A 19063-nucleotide genomic window follows, 5' to 3' on the forward strand; every position below is an offset into this window, starting at 1 on the left:
GGCCATGTTGCAAACAAGCTCATTTACTCCCCACAGTTGTAAACACAGTTGTCAATAATGATTAAACTTAGCTATATTCTAATACTAATTGCTGCAAAATGGACACGGATATAAATATACTTTTTCCTGATGAAAGAAGATACTCTAATCTTTCTTTTGGTAGGTTCCATGATTTTATAGCAATAGAACACATTATTCCGTGGACCTTGCAAAATCAGTCAAAATCCAGTAAAACAGCAAAGGGGGTTGCTTCAGTGAAAATGGCTGTGAGTGAATGAGTTAAATAATATAATTAATTAAGTGATGCAGTAGTCGAAATGTCACAATCATTAGTAGATTCCTGCCATGTTTTTTTTTTATTCTCACTGCCGTTTTTGCACACGTGAGATTTTCTGCACTGCTTCCCACCAGGGAAGGAAGACACAAACACTTGTGACGGGCAAAGACGTTCCTTTGGGATATTGCCAATGCCGAGCGGCGCCGCGTTGCTGTTCTTCGACAAACGCCATAGCTCGACAAGGGACCCAACATCTGCTAGTGAGGGCACCATTGGGTCAAAGTCAGCCGGGATGAATGTTCATAATGTAGTGTCTGTTTTGCATGTATTTCAATATGGAATATGAATAAGGTATATGCAATCTGACATGGGTGATGTGTGTACCTTGTAGTCACCCGCCCACAACGCACACACAGACATTACTTTTACTGCAGAGTTACATCCCGATGGATTGCAAGGTCACAGAGCTAATTAGGATTCATCTAATCTTATCTAATCTAATAAGGCCATAATATAAAACACGCACACGCATTGTCATTAATTTGGCAGGGAGCGAAATAAAAAATGCATTTAGATAAAGCATTAATGGAGTTCAGCGCAGACGCGTAAACATAATTGGCGATACCTTTTGAGATTGCCTCTCTCGAACAGGGAAGTCAGAGAGTCACTCCGCCGACAATTATTGAGCGAATTTAAATTCTTATCCAAGTAGAGCATCAGAATTGGTTTGGGAGCCCGGTCGCAGGTGCCACCTATTTTAAAATCATTTAAAAAGTAAAATAAAAACAAAAACGTAATAGAATGACAGTCCGTAGGAAATACAAGACAAAAATGCTAAACTATCTGGATTGGAATTGGCATTTTTTATTTAAAGTGACCTTTTAATTGCTTGTATCCAATTGGATTGGGTGTTGTGTTTGCTCACCAATCAAGTGAGGAATTAAACATCCAAGTAAATCTTTTGTTAACTGCCCAGTTCTGCTGTCCATGATATGATCAGCTAGGTTGGGTGAACATCCAGAGCCATTTTCCAGCAACAGGTGCAGTAGTACGAAAAAATCTTTTGCAGAGGCGCTAACACGCACATGCCCCATATGTGCGACGCCCATGTTATCACGCCAAAGCCAAAAGATAAGCAGAACTGCATAGAGTTTTGTTGGATGCACAGATTAGCGTTAGCTTTTGATAAGCGGCACATACTTGATTACATGGGGAAGTTGTTGACGCGTGGTGGTTCAGGGGGTATTTGTGTTTGGTGGTGTGTGTCACCGTGAAATGCGTCTCCCATACATTTTCCCTGGCCAGCTAGAACAAGAGCCATCGTGCTGAACGTGATATAAAAACTAGGTAAAAAAAAAAAGCTACTTTAGATGCATTCTGCTTATGATGAATTCGTGAACACCATGAGCTCTATTTTCGTGACCGTCCTAAATCTGGCTCAGTGCTTCTACGCGGAGGTGGGTTAGACCCAATGTTGGTGAGCGCACACTGGTGGATCTGTCAGAGGGAGGGCAGCTCCCGTACTCTAGGTCACAGCTGACTTCAATCATGGCCAATCAAAGTGGCGCCTTTTATTCCCTTTAACCCTGGAGAACCCAAGAACCCTTTTCTTCTTTGGAAAATTATGAATTATACATTAAATGACTGCTATAAATTCACTGAACACCAAAATATATGTTTTTTCAATTTATTCCCTAATTTAGGATTAGGGTGAAATTTGACCCTTTGGGAATTAGGGGTATCCTTTCGAAAAATCAGAATAACAAAAACTGTCAGTAAACTGTTTAGAATTTAAGAAAAATATCAATCAAATACACAGCTACATTGAACAATATATATTTTTTATTTTATTTGTTGCATTTTAGCCATCTTGTCACCACCACTCTGGCTCATGTAAGTGCAATATTCATCCACTAGATGGCCCCATGCAGGGGTCAGAAGTGGCACTCTGGACTTTTGAAGTTAAATTTGTAAAAAAAAAAAAAAAGTATTTGTTATTTGAGTGGCAGAATTTATAGGGGCCAAATTTGACCCCGTGGGTTCTCCAGGGTTAAATATGGTCAACCTGGCGGACACACATCTGTGTTGTGAAGTGGGCACCCGGAGACCGCCGGCCTGAAAATAGAGCCCATTATGTTTAAAATGCTTGCTTAACAGTTTCTTTAATAGTAGATTATTATTTACATGATGTAAACAGTGAACCAATAACACTGCCTCACTAGTATCATCACATCATGTACAGGGGTTGCCCCGTGCAAGCGTGCATCACTAATGTGATCAAAAAAGAATATGACCCACGACAATGAAGATCACCGCATGTTAAGTAAGGACATGCCTGCATTCATTTACTGTTCATATGTACAGTATGCATCTCCGAGGTACATTAAAGCAAAGGTCAGTCAGGTCTACAAAAACGCCCCTGAAGGTTAACCAATGGAGAAAAGATGTGTGAACTTTGGCTTCACCTACAAGTCAAAACTGTGTGATCAGCTATTATAGGTTGTGAAGAACCTTGTAATAGGTTCAATACTAAAGTGTGCGCTTCAGTCATGATCATATTAGCGTCACTGTCGTGGTGAGGTATTGGACATTGACTAAAGCTTTTGAAAACAGTTTCTCTAACTCTAATTGAAATCTCTAAACCTATCTGCCTTCTTCAGACTTGATGTTTCAACTCTTTCCACAGATGTTCAATAGGGTTTAAATCAGGGCTCGCCAAAAGCTAATTCAGAATAGTCTGATGTTTTGTTTTTAGCCATTCTTGGGTGTTTTTAACTAGTCTTTGTGTAATTCATTGATTGAGTAGAAAAGAGTGACAAAGTGTAATAATACCAACAAAAAAAAAACTAAATCTGATATAAACTTAATTTAGTAAGCCATGCAGCTGTTTAAAAATATTCATGAGTATAGATTTGCATTACCTGAGGATTAGGACCAAGTCATGAATTTAATATTTTAAATTAACATAGGCTCCAGTGAATATTTATTACCTACACTTAAGTTCCTATATGATGACAGGTATCCAGCTGAGTACTCATGTAAAGTGTATCAAAGAGCATCAGCCTGTCATACTACATATAAAACCATCGGGCAAAACTGCTCTTGCATACCGAATTGATTTGAACCGGAACAGAGACATGCAACTTTACAGTATAAATGAGTCATTCCATCCTCAGTTCAAAGTGGTCAGAGTGAGCTTGTGCCAGCAATGATGAGCGGAGCGAGGTTTAGGCCCAATGCCCTCAGGAGCCACAAAGCAGCATCGGGCTTCAAAATGTTCAGCTTTACAGTGTAGTGACCAGAAATAATGGCTAATGTTGAAGGGCAGCGAGGGGGAAGCATCAAGACTTTCCAGGATTTTGTCATCGGGGTTTACAAAAGTAGACTTTTTGTCAAGCTTTTAGAGAACACTTTCCTTAACATTTGAGGTCAAACTCTTTCTGTTGTAGGAGTGCCCTGTGGTGCTACTTCTATTTGGGTACCAACCAAAATAATCACAATAGCTAAAGCTATACGCTACACCAATGGACATTTCAATCTAAATGTACACGATCAGTTAAATAGAAAGGTACAAATTAAACGCTATTAAAATCAATATTTAGTCATAATTGCACTGCTCCTTCTACACGACATTAACAAATGGCTGTGAACAGCTATGATGGTCATGAGTTTGTATTTCAACAATTTGACCCAGGAGAGATTATTTGTACTTTCGTTATTTCCTAAAATAACAGAAAAGTGTCCTGAAATGCATTGTGTTCAATGTTGTTGTTGAGGTTCTACATTAGGATGGGGAAACTTAAGGGCCACTTTTGATTAAAAAAAAACAAAGCAAAACCAAAAAAAAAAACAGTCGGGCAAGGTTACTTGTAGAAGTGATTAAAAGAAGGAAGTAAAATTTGTGCAGTATGGAAAGTGTTTTTTAATAATTCTCATTTTGAAAGTGTATTTAATTAATTATAATTAACTAAAGTATTTAAATAAACGTGTACATATACACTTGTTAACTTTCCTAAGACTGGTTCTAGTTGGTAATGTCGATTAAAGTGGAAGTCAAACTTAAACTTTTCTTGACAATAATATGTTATATGTGACCTCACTAGTCTAGACATGACATTCTTATTAATATTTCATTTGTGGAATATGAGTTATGAAGCAAAATCCAGCCATTGTTATCTATCTCAGGGGGCGGCCATTTTGCCATTTGCTGTCGACTGAAGATGACAGCAATGTTGCTCAGGCAACAACCAATCAGAGCTCACCTGTTTTCTGAAGCTGCCCTGTGATTGGTTGTTACCTGAGACCTACGTAACATTGATGTCATCTTCAGTCAGTAAGTGACAAAATGGCCGCCCCCTAAGATGGATAAAAACGGATTTTGCTGCTTAACTCATATTCCACTAACACATTTTCAACTCAGTCACTGCCAATGACAACTATAGACGTCAAAAATCTATTTTAACTGGGCTGGCAGTCATTTAGTTAATCTGAATACCGTATTTACACTAGTGGGGCTGCATAGAACATATTATTGTCCCCCAAAAATTCGGGGGTTGACTTCCCCTTTAAATAATACAACTAAATTCCTTGTGTCCTGTGGGCCTTACTTGGCTCACCTCTGCTTGAAAGCCTCAACTCTTAACACAAATATTGATTTTGGTATTCGCTAAGACGGCACAAGAAAAGCTCCAAAACTTTCTACACGCTTTTCGCTCTGTTAATCTTGCTCTTTGCACTGAGTGGGAGAAAAAAAAAGTGTGTCCTGAATATGAGAGTGAGAAGCTAAACAGCTTTGATAAAGAAGAGGAGGAAGTCGTATTACCTGCAAGTGCACCTAACAGATTGTGTGTTGTGATGAAAGGTGACACAACTCTGAAGCAGTAAACATGGCCATGAATCAAAGTCTACTAAAGCTCCTCCGTGTATCTAACATCAGTGTGGATTTGACACTTTGGCCGCAGTCGCATCGGAGCCGTCCGGATGAGATGCAGCGCATTTGTCACTTTGGTCACATCACATGTACTTTTTTTTATTTTTTTTATCTCTCTGTAGGTCTCGTCACTTGTCAGTTTCCACACCAGCTGCTGCCATACTGGCTGGGTGGCCGCGCGTGTGCGTGTGTGTGTGTGTGGGTGGGTCTCATTACTGTGGTCGGCATGTAGTGGAACGAGCTGACACTTCATCAGATTAAAGCAAAAAAAAAAAAAGATCCATTTTGCACCTCTGCTGACAATCGCCGACTTGGAAATTAGATTTCAACACTTTGACTCATGGTGGAGCAAAAAGGTCCCACTGTAAACTATTTTATTCACACTCAACTTGCTTCATATGTAGAACTATTTACTTCAGTGGACTGCAGACCTCCACCAAGGCCAAACATTCAAATCTATAACAAAATTAGAGCAATTTTAAGATATTTTAGGACATGTTTTTTCATCAAAATACCCAGAGATCAAATATTTTAGAACACTTGTCACCTTTTGTTTATAACTTCACTTCAAGGTCTGTTAACTCCAAAATAACTTTCATTACCATGTCTGGCAGGTGGGCACTTTTTGAGGCCAGAGTGCTAACTGTGAAGTGTATGAGCGTCCCAATAAAGGTGAAATTATATTTTCACTCGTGGTGGCAGCACTTCATCACCCGACAACCAAATTCCACACTGTATGTGGCACGTGCAGTGGAGACATTGGCAAAGTGATGATGGGTGGTTACCAGGTTGGGGTTAAACAGTACAATCTGACTCAATAGAAAAATAAATTTCTGGATCTGTACCTTACTTTTATCACCAAAATGTAAAGCTGTATTTATCCAAATAGTTCTTGTTTTTCTGTCAAAATGACTGCTGTGAGATAACAAAAAAAAACTCACTAACTGTGACAAGATAATGAAACGTGGTTAATGGCACCATGGTAAAAATGAACAAAAACTAAAATCTTGTCAAAAATACCAAATCAAACCTACACAAGCTGCAAAACAGACAGTTTTCAAACTAAGCTGTTGTTATAAGAAGCTATTGTGATCGTTTTAATGCAAAATGCAGTCACTAAAGTGAAATCCCAAATAAAGAAATGAATCGAGGAGTGGCTACTACTTCATGACATACCATAGCATTCCCCAGATACTAATACGAGACCTGCTAGTGAGGCTATCATATCATTTCTGCATTATTGCTGGACTCGCCTTGATATGACCCCACAGTCCAATATTCTGAGACTCAGGTTTGGTATTTGAAATGAGAAAAATAACTAGCCCCAAATGCGTCATCTATTTCGATCTGATTAATGACATTCCAAAAACGCTGCCCTGCGAACAACTCCCAATTCCACCACCATTGTATCTTGTCGGTAGTCTTCAGAAGTGAGTAGTCTTGCTTAATTCAAGAAGTACATTTGTGGCTATTCAACCACGAATTAGTTAAAAACTTTGAGATCTGAGCAATGCACTTTAAAAAAAAATTGATTTAAAGACGTGAAAAGACAAAATCCAATTTATCACGTTTATCTTTTGACATAAAACATCACTTAACAGTTTGAAGAGCGTGGGGGTTGTCTGGATGTAATGAGCCTCTGTGACAGATTTAGGGACTTTAGTAGGCGTGCCAATAATTCCAGTTTTCTGGGGCATTTGGCTCAGCCAAAGTTACACCTCTGGCCATTTTAACACAACTAATACTATACAACTAACACAACCAGTAGCAACTAACACAACCAGTAGTTGCGTGCTTTGACCAACATTTTCATAATGGACCATTCGGGAGGCCTAGTTTTCCGCCCAACATCCGATTTTAATAATCAGAGTTGAGCAGATTACATCAGAATGACAAGTGAGCGTCGGCCACGTTAGCTCGCTCGCTCGCTCGCTCGCAAACGGGGGGGAAAACAGATCGAAAATAGAAGCTCCTGAAGCGAACAGCAAGCACTGCTGATAATCGGAGCTGACATGTAAGGGAGCGAGCGGGGCAGTGGGTGCTGAGGTGCACTGGGAAAGCCGCACTTCAGGGTCTCTGTTCGTTAGCATGTTGTTTTGTTTACCGTTTGAGGGCAAGTGGAAAGCCCACTTTGAGCGACGTGTTGATTGATGAGAGGACGTGTACAAAAACATCTTAAATTTGAGAATAAACCACCAGGCAACGGAATCTACATAGTTGACTTGACCCTTCCCTATAGAGTGCCCCGCAGAACATTCTTTAACGCTGATGTACTGTTGAGGTCCAAATTGAGCCATTTTGACATTTGACAGCAATGAAAATACCTTAAAAAGCTCATTCAGATACTACAATATGTTTTTATTTAATAAGAAGTATTTGTTGTGTTGTTAACATTTACTTGTAATTTTTAGCATTTATGTGCAATACATTTGGATTAAATCATTAAGATAAGATACACCTTTATTTATCCCACAGTGGAGAAATATACACATCATCACACATCATATATAAATAATATGCATCACAAAAAATACTTATGTAGCCTATAGTTAAATAAAAAAAACCTTAAATAGTATAGTTATTTTTTTATTATCCCATTTTTAAGGACAGTGTTAACGCGTTCAAACCCCAAAAACATGTAAAAACGTTTTTTTAGTACTTTGTTCATCACTCCCAAAAACATGTTTACATGTTTTTTAAAAGTTTTTTTTAATGCAAGAGCAGACAGAAGGCTTTGATGCAGCTTCTGACATGAAGAGGTGGCTTAAGGCAATGGAAGTTAAATGTATTTTATTTATTTTTAAAACGGCAGGCAGGTGGCAGCAGAGTATAAGAGATCAGCCAGGTCCATGTTGCAACAAGCTCAGAAACTGATACAAATATGCTTTTTTTTCTGATGAAAGAAGAGACTTTAATCTTTCTTTTTGTTGCTGTCCAGGTTTTTATAGCAATAGAACACGATATTCTGTGGACCTTGCAAAATCAGTCAAACTCCAGTAACACAGCCTGGAGCGAAGGGGGTCGCTTCAGTAAAAATGTCAGGGAGTGATTAATGTTCAAACCATGCATGTTACTATGGCTTACAATAATATGAATTCAGTTTTTAGGAATAAAACTAATGCTTTGTTTTTGATGAACACTTAAACACAACTGTTTTAACGTCAGGCATAGTTAAATACTTTTTGAGTTGGTACTTAGTTCAATAAGTTGTAGAACAACTGAATAAGAGCGACAACAACAAAACTATATGGCAGGCATTAGGAGGCATGATAGCCGCATCCAAATCCAATTTGTTTTGTGCTATGAGGCTGTAATGGAAGGAGTAGGGAAGTATTTTTCTGAGGTGGGGAAAAGAGAGCTGTCGGATTGCTCTCTTTCTTGCCTAAGTCCTTTTTTAGCGCCCGGACTTACACACTTTACATTCATGCGGATTCTCAACATCATGACTTTCTCAGTCTACGTGTCAGTTGTGAATAAAAGCAGCCATACAAAAGAGGCATGAATCGGACTTGTGAATGTTATTGAAGTCTGTGAAAAAGACACAACACACGTACAATTTGAAATGTCCTTTTACTTTGAAGGAAAGCATGTGCTTTTATTCTGGTGGGGAGACAATGGCTTGCTCACGGGCACATGGAGAGTATCTTTCCAACAACTACCATTGTCACATTTTTGTCCACCGCAGGACTCAAACTAGTGGTTCCAAAGCCAATACTTTGCAGGTGGGCTACTGCTGTACCAAATGAAGAACTGCTTTGTTATTTTGCAAAGTATAGTCCAATCTTAAAAGAAAGCACAGTTGTCAAATGATGAAAAGGTGGAAGTGCTGGTGCTGTGTGTCAAAAGGCACCACACATTTATTTGGTCATGTAGCATTGAAGGCTGACTCTTGGCAAAAGTCCACTCAGTATCTGGGCCAAAATTGCCCTTGGATGCCGCTGTCGTGGGAGAGTGTACACGTACCACCACTGGGCTAAAGCACAAATGGAGACGCTTTCAGTCCTCCATGAAAAACTAAATCTCTGCTTGCCGTAGGCATGCACAAGTGTTTGAACGTAGCCCACCAGTGCTCCGCTTAAATTAATTGCACTGGAGGAGGAAATGGCCTCCGCACCCTCTCCAGTGGATGTGCTTGGAGAGCATCGTGGAAGTTTGAGATGAAGATAAGAAACTAAGATGACTACTACTAACGGATGTAACAACCTTGATTAAAAAAAATTGTTTCCTTTGTTGGAGAAGGATAAACACATTTGATAGCTTAATTGAAGTCTTTTTTACAATATAAGTTATGTGGCATCAAATTTGACTTAATACAGCCTAAGTAGGTCAAAGTTCAAAATTTCAAACAAATTGAAATATTGTAATGAGTTTTTTCTTGTAATTATAATCGTATTAACCTAATATTACGTTATCCTGGTAATATTTTATTTTCTTGTATTGATGTAATATGAATTTATTCTTGAAATATGCGTATGTCTTGTAAATTATGTCTTTATTTTGTGGTGAGTTTTTTTTCTTGTTACTTCAACTTGGTTCTCGTAAAATTAGTTAAGTAATATTAAAAATATTTTTTTTCTAATATCTATAACATTATTCATGCACTATTCTCAGCTTTTTCTTACAATTACGACAATTACGTAATATTTATGACTATTCACGTGCTACAAAAGTGTTTTTTCTTATATTACAACTTCACTCATGCAACTTAAGTCTTGTAATCAGTTTTTTTCTTAATTATGAATGAATTCTTGTAACATGACATATTTCATATATTATCTCGACTTAATTCTTGAAGTAAGATTTTTCCTCTCTGTATTTATAAGTTAACTCTTGTAGTATTGTTTATATCGCCCTTTTAAACTTACCAGACTTTGCGAAAGATACAATAAAATGATCTACCGGTTTGTATGTGTATATGCAATATTTATACAGCACAATAATTATTAAATTCCCTTAATCCTAACGTTAGCATTACTCTAGTGAAAAATCCGTTGCATTATTGAGCATCGCCGTTCATTTCGTATTGTGTGACCACGACGCGAGTGTGTGTTGCTGCATATGACTTTTACAGCAGTACGATTTACTGTTTAGTAAATAAACACAAACAGCATTGTGGACTAAGATGTACTCTATAAACATGCACGTGGTTTATATGCTATGAATTAGTCATGTCAACATAATAATTAAATATTCGGAATAAGATCAACAGGCAGACTCCAGTCATGCAAACTGGTTGCGAGCATGCTGTGATGAGGCAATAACTTCTTTTAGAGGGTTGTAATTCAATTAAAATGCTTTTAGTGCATTTCCTCAGGCTCATTATGGATATTTAATTGTTGGTTGTTATTGTTGTGTCAGTTGGCGAGGCCACTTGAAGTACGGAACATCTTGCCGCCATCTTGGTTGAAGTTCTCTAAGTGGGTTTCAACTTTTCGTCAGGACAAAACTTTTAGAAGACCGCTGTGTATTTTGATTCTGGGAGCCACGATCAATAAATTACAGCATCCACGATTTTTGGAACATTTTTGTTTGTTGTTAGACCAATGGTAAAAAGTGTTGATTGTATTTTCACTCAATGAGGCAGCGCTTTATCACCGAGCAGCCAAAAGACAAGTGAAAATTGACAATTCAGCAAATATTTTGAGCAGCTCGCTGAAAGATACGTTAACCAAACTAATTCCATTGAATAAACCTGGTTAAAAAAAATGTGTTTTCCGGTAGTAATTGAAACTAGTGTGAAAGTCCAAATTTGTAACGTGAGATTCATTTCCATTCAAAAACAAACAACAGCAATCAAAACAATCTCTATGTCATGTTTATTTCTAGTCATGTTTAGTTCCTGTCAGGTTTAGCTTCTGTTTTCCTTGTGTGTTCCCCTTGTCTTGTCATTTCCTGTTTTAGTTTGAAAATTGACTGCTCTCGTTTCTGGTCACTTGCCCTTCCTCGTGTGGTGTGTGTGTCAACCCTGATTCATGATTGTTTCCCCATTACCCTCATGTGTCATCCAATCAGTACCCTCAGCCAGGTGTGTCTTGTTATGTCATTAGTGTTGGTGTATTTAGTCGGGTGTCTCCCCCCTGTCTGTGTCGGTTCATTGTTGCTGTTGTTGAAAGTCTTTCTCCACGTCACGCTGTCCTTTTTGGCTTTGTCAGGAACCATGTCATGCTGTTAGATTTGCCTAAGTTGTTTAGCCATGTTTAGATTCATGTTTTGTTAGTTCAATTTATTTTGTACTTTGAAGATAGCCTTTTTGATTAGAAATTAAAACCTTTTTTCTTGGACTACACTTCGGCCTCCTTGCTCTGCCTTCCCGCATCTGGGTCCTAAAGCCCCACCTTACTGACACTCTAAAACTTGAGTGTGGATGAAAAAAAAAAACAGTGTCAAAACTTATGTGGTGCATCGGTTTTATTTGGACCCACTAAGTACAAATGATGGTCTATTTGATCCGAAAAGAGCCACCATGGTTTACGGTTAAGGCTGAGTTGATTCTGGCCTTGTGGTTCGCTTTGCTCACCTGGAGAGGGACGGGGACAGCATTCATTGATCCATTGTAAGGATTATTGACCAGACGAGAAAGAGTTATTGTGTCTTCCTTTTGCTCCTGAGCAACAAAATGATAATGACACACTTTCCCCTCTTTTTTTCCTAGAGAATGCACCTCTCTCTAAGGGAATTTATTTGTTGCTGTTGCTTTTTTGACACTGCTGTTCACCAAACTAGCTCACTAAACAACCAGGTCACGGACTGGTTCCAGGATAAACTCATTTAATCTTGTAAAAACAAGAAAAATAAAACCATTCACATTATTTCTGGCTGTCATACAGTTCCCTCCAAAAGTATTAGAACAGCAAGGTCATTTCTTTTGTTTTTGTTGTATACTGAAAACATTTAACAGTATCAATAGAAAAAGTGCAAGGTCTTTGACTGGCCAAGTCAATCACCAGACCATAACCCAATAGAGCATGTATTTTACCTCCTGAAGCGGAGACTGAAGGGGAAACCACACTAGAAACAAACAAGAACTCAAAGAGGCTGCAGTAAAAGCTGTTCCAATACTTTTGGCAGGCACTGTAACTTATGGATGGAAGAAGGATGACTTAACTCACAAAATAATCTTTTATTTTATAAGTCTTTTTCTTTCTTCTATGATTTTTATTGTTTACTTCTTTAATCACTGAATGTATCTACACGCGTGTAAGAAAAAGAAAACAAATCAGTGAAAATATAAAAAGCAAATCCAACCTTTCTTCCAATTGACTGAATGAACTTTCATGTGGAGCAGCATTCAAATCAATTCATTAGACTCAACAAATCCTATTATGGCTTAGTGATTATACACATACAGTAGACTTAGAGTAATTAAGTACATAAATAAGTGTGTGAATGACAATGTTAATACAACTCAAATCCATTTTTGTCACAAGTTCACACAAAAAACGGACTACTACAAAACTCAATATCAAATTCCTCCATTAATATTAAATATTAAAACATGTGCTCCAATAGCCACTGGAGTGATTTCGAAAATGCAGCCTAAGTTAAATTATTAACTGCTGATTCTTTTTTTTTTTTTAATAAAATATACTGTACTTGCCAAAAAGTTTTTCGATTATTTTTTTTCTTGCTACACTAATGATTTCCTCTGCAGCCATAATAAATGGTACATTAAAATTGATATTTCTGTTCTTGCAGCAACACTTTGGAACATCAATATTGAGACTAAATACAGGGTTGCAAGTAAGAATCTGACCATGGCAGATTAATATAATTTATTCTTTCATTTCTGGTTTACAGTTTTAATGCCGAGAGCCATTTTAATTATTTTGCTTACTCGTTTTAGTGGCATGACAGGATCAAGATAGATAGATAGATAGATAGATAGATAAAAAGATAGAAATTCTAAGCAAGAAAGAGTCCGATCTAAATTTTCTTCCCATCAACAACAAAAACTGGAGGCACTCTTTCATAGAGACCAGGGATAGTTTTATTATACAGTATAGAGTAGACTCAACCCCCATTTTTAACTCAGTCTTAGAATTTACAAAAAGTCACTACGCTGTAAAAATCAAATGCAAATACATTTTGTTCAATTGGCTCGTGAAGTTCTTTTAAATGCATAAACATAATCATTAACTACAGACTCTTTATAAAATGTAATTCCCCAAAAAGTTTTTGGAAAAACAAATCCTGCAATGTTAATGATCTCCTCTGTATCCATCATAAAGAGTATATTAAAGTTATATTTCTGTTTCCCAAGTGCATTTCGGGACTTATTTATGCTAATGACGCATAAATGTTAAATAGGCTTGAATGTGAAAATCGAATCACTGCAACCCACTGAGAGCTGTTGGCAATATTGTGGTCACCTTGTTTCGATACATGATAAGGACAATACTTTGAATTACAAGTAGAATTATTTATAGAGACGGGATTATTTTAGTGCAAAGATCTATTACGTAATGTTGTGGCTAGTGGGAGTGAACATAAATTACAAGACGTTATTTGGGGTCAATTTCCTCCACTGCAGTTACTGTAAATCAATATTTATATCTTATTGACCTTAGTGAACAACTCATTTTGAAGTCCTTGAGAACCACATGCACGCAGACTTCGGAACGATCGTTCCTTGAAGCTCAGAAACTCGGCAAATTACATCTGTTGTGCTATTGTGGATTTCGATGTAACCAAATTCCTAGAGGTCAAAGACAACTTGCTAAGTCAGAAATGTCTCTCTTTATATATATATATAAGTTACTTTCATATACTGATAAAATGTCTTTACCCATCTCGAAATGGGAGACAGACTTGTCTATAGCACCGGAACCTGACTTTTGGATTCAAGTTTGTGAAAACGCATTTAAAATGACAAAACACACAAATTTACAACTTATCCAATATAAAATTATTCACAGAACATACATTACTCAATATATGATGAAGAAAATGGGACTCTCAGACTCCGACATTTGTCTCCAATGCTTACAAAACACTACAGACACTTATGTTCATGCTTTATGGTTATGTACTCCGGTTATGTATTTCTGGACTAAAGTCTTAGAAAAACTTTCCGCTATTTTGGACTGTAGGATACCTTTATCTCCAAACTTGTGTTTGCTAGGTGACCTAACAACAACTGACTTACCACATAAACAATTTCAATCTACACTTTTAGCCCTTACTATCGCTAAAAAAACAATTCTTATTAACTGGAAAAATAAACAAACTCTGAATATCGACCAATGGTCTAACCTCCTCATAAATCACATTTTAATGGAAAAAATATCTGCCTCAAATAAAAAACAAATATCAAAATTTATAGAAACATGGTCTACGTATATAGAATTTTTTAACCTAATTCCGGTTACTTAATTCTGTCTGTTAGCGAGAGCCACTACATCGTGATAACTTACATTGATGTTTCTGCATTTGGCAATTTATTATTATATTATATTATTAGTATGGGATTTTTTTTAATGGGCTTTAGGTGAACTGATGAATACACACACGCTCGCACACACGCACGCACACACACACACACACACACAAATACACATACTCACCCACATACAAAAGAAATATATATGTGTGTATATGTGTATATATGTATATATATTAAAAAAAAAAACATTTATTAAATTTTTTTTAATTAATTTATTTTTTTTTAAAAAGGAGAGCAATGATGATGTCAAATCGAATGAACAATACTGAGCTCTCCTGAGAAAAAAAAAAAAAAAGAAAAAAAAGAAATGTCTCCCTTTAAAATCTGTAATATACAGTAGTTACGTAAAAGTGAAAGAATTTGATCACTAATAATAGAGCATACTTGGTTTCCTGAATTTGTGTCACTAAACTACGCTAAGGTAGCAGTAAACCACAATTACGGTCCATATTTGTATGACAAACACCAGTTCTCAAACTTTTTGGATCTAAAGAGAATTTTTTTCCCTCCCACTGAAAAGCACTGCTTCCACTAACAACATGGCTGCAAAGAGAGAGGAGCTACAGTAGTTTCCAAAAGCACAGTTGGTGTTGCCAACTTAGTGATTAAGGTCCCCGTAGCGGCTTTTCCGTCTGCTCTAATGACTAGCGAGTTTAATTACGGTTAAGAAATGGACAACATTAGCTGAATACTGTACTTAGCCACCTGGAAGGCAATCATAGAATCAATTGCGTTGAACAATAAATTCCAAAATAAAAATACACATACAAATTTGAGAAAATATACATGAATCTCTCCTTTAATTTTGCCACCTTAACTGTCTTTTTACGTAACATGCCATAGCAATATTTGACAAATAGCAAATGAAGAGATGTGCAAATTCATGCTTGTTTAAAGGCCATGCGGTATAGCATAGGATATTTATAGTGTGTTGTCCTCGGGGGATTGCGCAGGTCGAAGGTGAAGCTGACAGGAAGCAGGGATAACGCGTCCGTCCGGGACTTAAGCACCACGGACAGCGCCATGGATTACCGATACAAAAGCGCAGCAGAGCCACTGATACTACTGGGGCATATATTCAGCAACCTCGCTCGCATGGCGGATCGAAAGCAAGACTAACTTGGCCTCCTGCATACATTGTATTGCCAGAAAAGGTGGTAAATGGATCTGGATATATTTTATTTACAGTGTTGCCATGGTTGCAATTTTTTAAAAGTTTCCATTATTTATTTATTTTTACAACACTAGCAATAACATTGTGTCATGATGAATGGAAAATAATCATGGTTTGATATGTCCTCATGTCACCTCTTATATAAGGCTGAACTGTTGGCGGAATCGAGCCTGGGAACTCTTACCTTGTTTATACTGCAGTCCTCCCCGTTTCGAAAACATGTTTTCGAGGCAGGACACCTGCAGTCCTCCCTATTTCGGAAGCATGTTTTCGAAGCAGGACACGACTCATAGAAAGGGTGCCTGGGGGAGGGCGGCGCGCGGTCCGGGTAGAGTCAGGTGAGGGATACGTACGTTCGCCCAGCCGTTAAGCAGCTCGTTCTACCAGCGCTGATGATGATTATATTATGCTGCTTAGCGTTGAAGTGTGTTGATTGCTGTTTGCAGGGAATAAAGGACACAATTATTCTAGCACAGTATATCAGTCTCTGTGTATTCATTGTTGCCGCCGGTCACTCATGATCCTGCATAAAAATAAAAAAGTGAAGTAGTGTTTTCAACAAAACACATGGTTATGACATCACATCGATAATAGCAGAAAGTAAAGGTCTGTTGAACCGTTATCCAGATTCCGACCAAAAATGTAATTAGTTTGGTTAAGGTATTTTTTTTTGCATTGCATATTAACTCATTTGCTCCCAAAAACGTATAAATAAGTTCTATTTTAAATATTAACATGCTCCTAAAGACCTATTTGTACGTTTTGTATGTTTTTTTTTTATGTTAGAGCATACAGAAGGCTTTGATGCAGCCTCTAAACTGAAGAGAACAGTTGAAGCAATGGTAGTTATTACAAAAACAGCCAGCAGGTGGCAGCAGAGTATACGAGATCAACCAGTGCCATGTTGCAAAAAGCTCTTTCCCCACACTGTTTTAAACAGATTGAAAAATGATGAAACTTAGCTATATTCTCATGCTAATTGCTGCAAAACAGAAACAGATAGAAATATACTTTTTTTCCTGATGAAAAAAGACTTTCTTTGGGTAGGTTCAATGTTTTTATAGCAATCAAACACAATATTCTGTGGGCCTTGCAAAATCAGTCAAAATCCAGTAAAACAGTCATGAGCGAGGGCGGTTGCTTCAGTGAAAATGGCTGGGCATGAATGAGTTAAATACCGCTAATTTAAGTCACTACAGCAAGAAAACTAGCGGTGATCTTTGCTTCACTGTATGTGAACGAGGAGTGTATTTTTTAACTTATATATACGTACTTAACTTACTGTCATAAAAAAAATTGGGACATTTTATACCACTTTTTTTTCAGGCTGTTACCAGTACGGGTACTCAACTTTTGAGTAGTCAGCAATGTGATACCTTGTACCGATACTAGTACTTTTGAAACATAAAAATCCTAGCAAAAAAAAGATCTATCTATCACAATATAGTATTTTTCTTTAAAATTGCATGAAATTGATGGCAAATTTCTATTCTTCTAATTACTAGTGCCTGATCGTAAAACGGACACAAAATACTAGTATCTGTTACAAGTACCAATACCTTGAAATAAGGCCTTGTTTCGACACGATACCGATACCTGGTATTGGTCCTTGCCCATCCTTAAAAAAAAAATACCATATGTGCTTGCTGAAAAATAAATGAATGTGAGCATGAATGGCTGTTTGTGTATATGTGCCCTGCAATTGATTTGTGACCTCTCACTCAGTCAGCTGGGATAGGCTGTGTGCGTGTGCGCGCTCGTGTGTGTGTGTGTGTGTGTGTGTGTGTGCTATCAGAAAGACTCCTGGCGCTCGGAGGCATGACCAGGTGTCACTACACTGACAGACTGGCCGCACACAGTGTTGAATATTAACATGCCTGACCACATAACACAAACACACACACACACACCTTCCAAAATCATTGGCATGCTCATAGAATAAAAAAAAATGCACCAAAAAAATGTAAAAATATGCAAATGCACAACACTTAATTACAAACACATATACGCTTACACTTAGAAGACACACACACACACACACACACACACACGGATTACGATGGAGAAGCCCGCTGTTCGACTCCCCGCACGAGATTTACGAGGAACGTGAACAACATTCTGCTCTGTCGCAGCTTGACGCTAAAGGGTGCCTCCGGGCCACTCGCACTTTCGCATAATGCACAAAAATCATCCAGAATACCGATGGTATAATAGTGGTACATAGTCGGAGTGTATCACACACATTGTGGAGCGGTGATGTGTGACAGAGACAAAAAACGGACCGTGAGTACAGATGCCGATTTTGCCTGATTCTGATTGAGTGAGTGGTTTTGCACTGTTTTCATCATCAGGTTTCAAACGACAGATAACAGTAAATCCCGTGATGTGTGTGAGCGTAAGCCTGCAGGCATGCACATGTGAACACCCGCAGTGTACACTACGCGTGTGTTCCATGTGGAGTTAATCCTTAGTTTGGATGCGAGAATTACTCTCCCACTTGTACACTACTGGCGGGATTAACGCTGTCGGATTATATCTTCTAGGTCCTTGAGTTGGTGTGTGTGATATGTTACGTGCGCTATAGCGTGCGAGTTGTCGGTAATTGTATCTATTAGTGTCCCGTTTTAGCGTATTTTCTCACTTTATTGTTGTTTTGGACCAAAAAGATATTACGTAATGCTATTATAGATTTAGCAGTTGGTGATTTGAATTTTCAGTGATTATTTAGACAACATTTAGACCAAGCAAGAACCCTGTTTATTTTAATTTATTACGCCCATGAATGCCCCATATATGCCTCTAAACCATATATAGTTTAGGAATTTTCATTTTATTTTATTTTTTTTGCTTTGAGTTTTTTTTTTTTTTTTTTTTACAATTTTAAATTAAATTTCTTATTTATTTTTTCTTGTTTATTAATTAATTAATGTATTTATTTCTTTATTTTAATTTTGATTATTATTTGTGTGCAAAATAAATACAAAAAAACACCATGGTAAATAAACAGTAAAAATACAACAAAAATATTATTTTAAAACAATTAAAAAACAAGCAAATTCGTTTTACATACATCTTATCCTTTTCATGGTCAAAGGTCACCTGTACTTCAGTTGACCCAGGAATTGTCACCAGTAAATCGCTTGGCACATATAACGATAGATACAGATTCACACTCACACTATTAGTAAGCGGCAAATCAAACACGATGACTGCACGGAAGTCAGGCGGTTGAATCGCTAC

At 37.5% G+C, this 19063-nt stretch overlaps 1 long non-coding RNA gene across 1 annotated transcript in view; it reads left to right on the top strand.

Annotated features, from left to right (window-relative positions):
• Positions 1 to 16209, top strand: part of LOC144050920 (uncharacterized) — a 30848-nt gene extending 14639 nt beyond the window's left edge. The window contains exon 3 of the long non-coding RNA XR_013293965.1: positions 15603 to 16209. This is a non-coding gene — a long non-coding RNA (uncharacterized LOC144050920). The remainder of the gene's footprint in view (positions 1 to 15602) is intronic.
• Positions 16210 to 19063: the final 2854 nt, after the last annotated feature.

The sequence above is a fragment of the Vanacampus margaritifer genome, chromosome 4 (assembly GCF_051991255.1).
Source record: "Vanacampus margaritifer isolate UIUO_Vmar chromosome 4, RoL_Vmar_1.0, whole genome shotgun sequence".
In the NCBI taxonomy this organism is placed as follows: Eukaryota; Metazoa; Chordata; class Actinopteri; order Syngnathiformes; family Syngnathidae; genus Vanacampus; species Vanacampus margaritifer.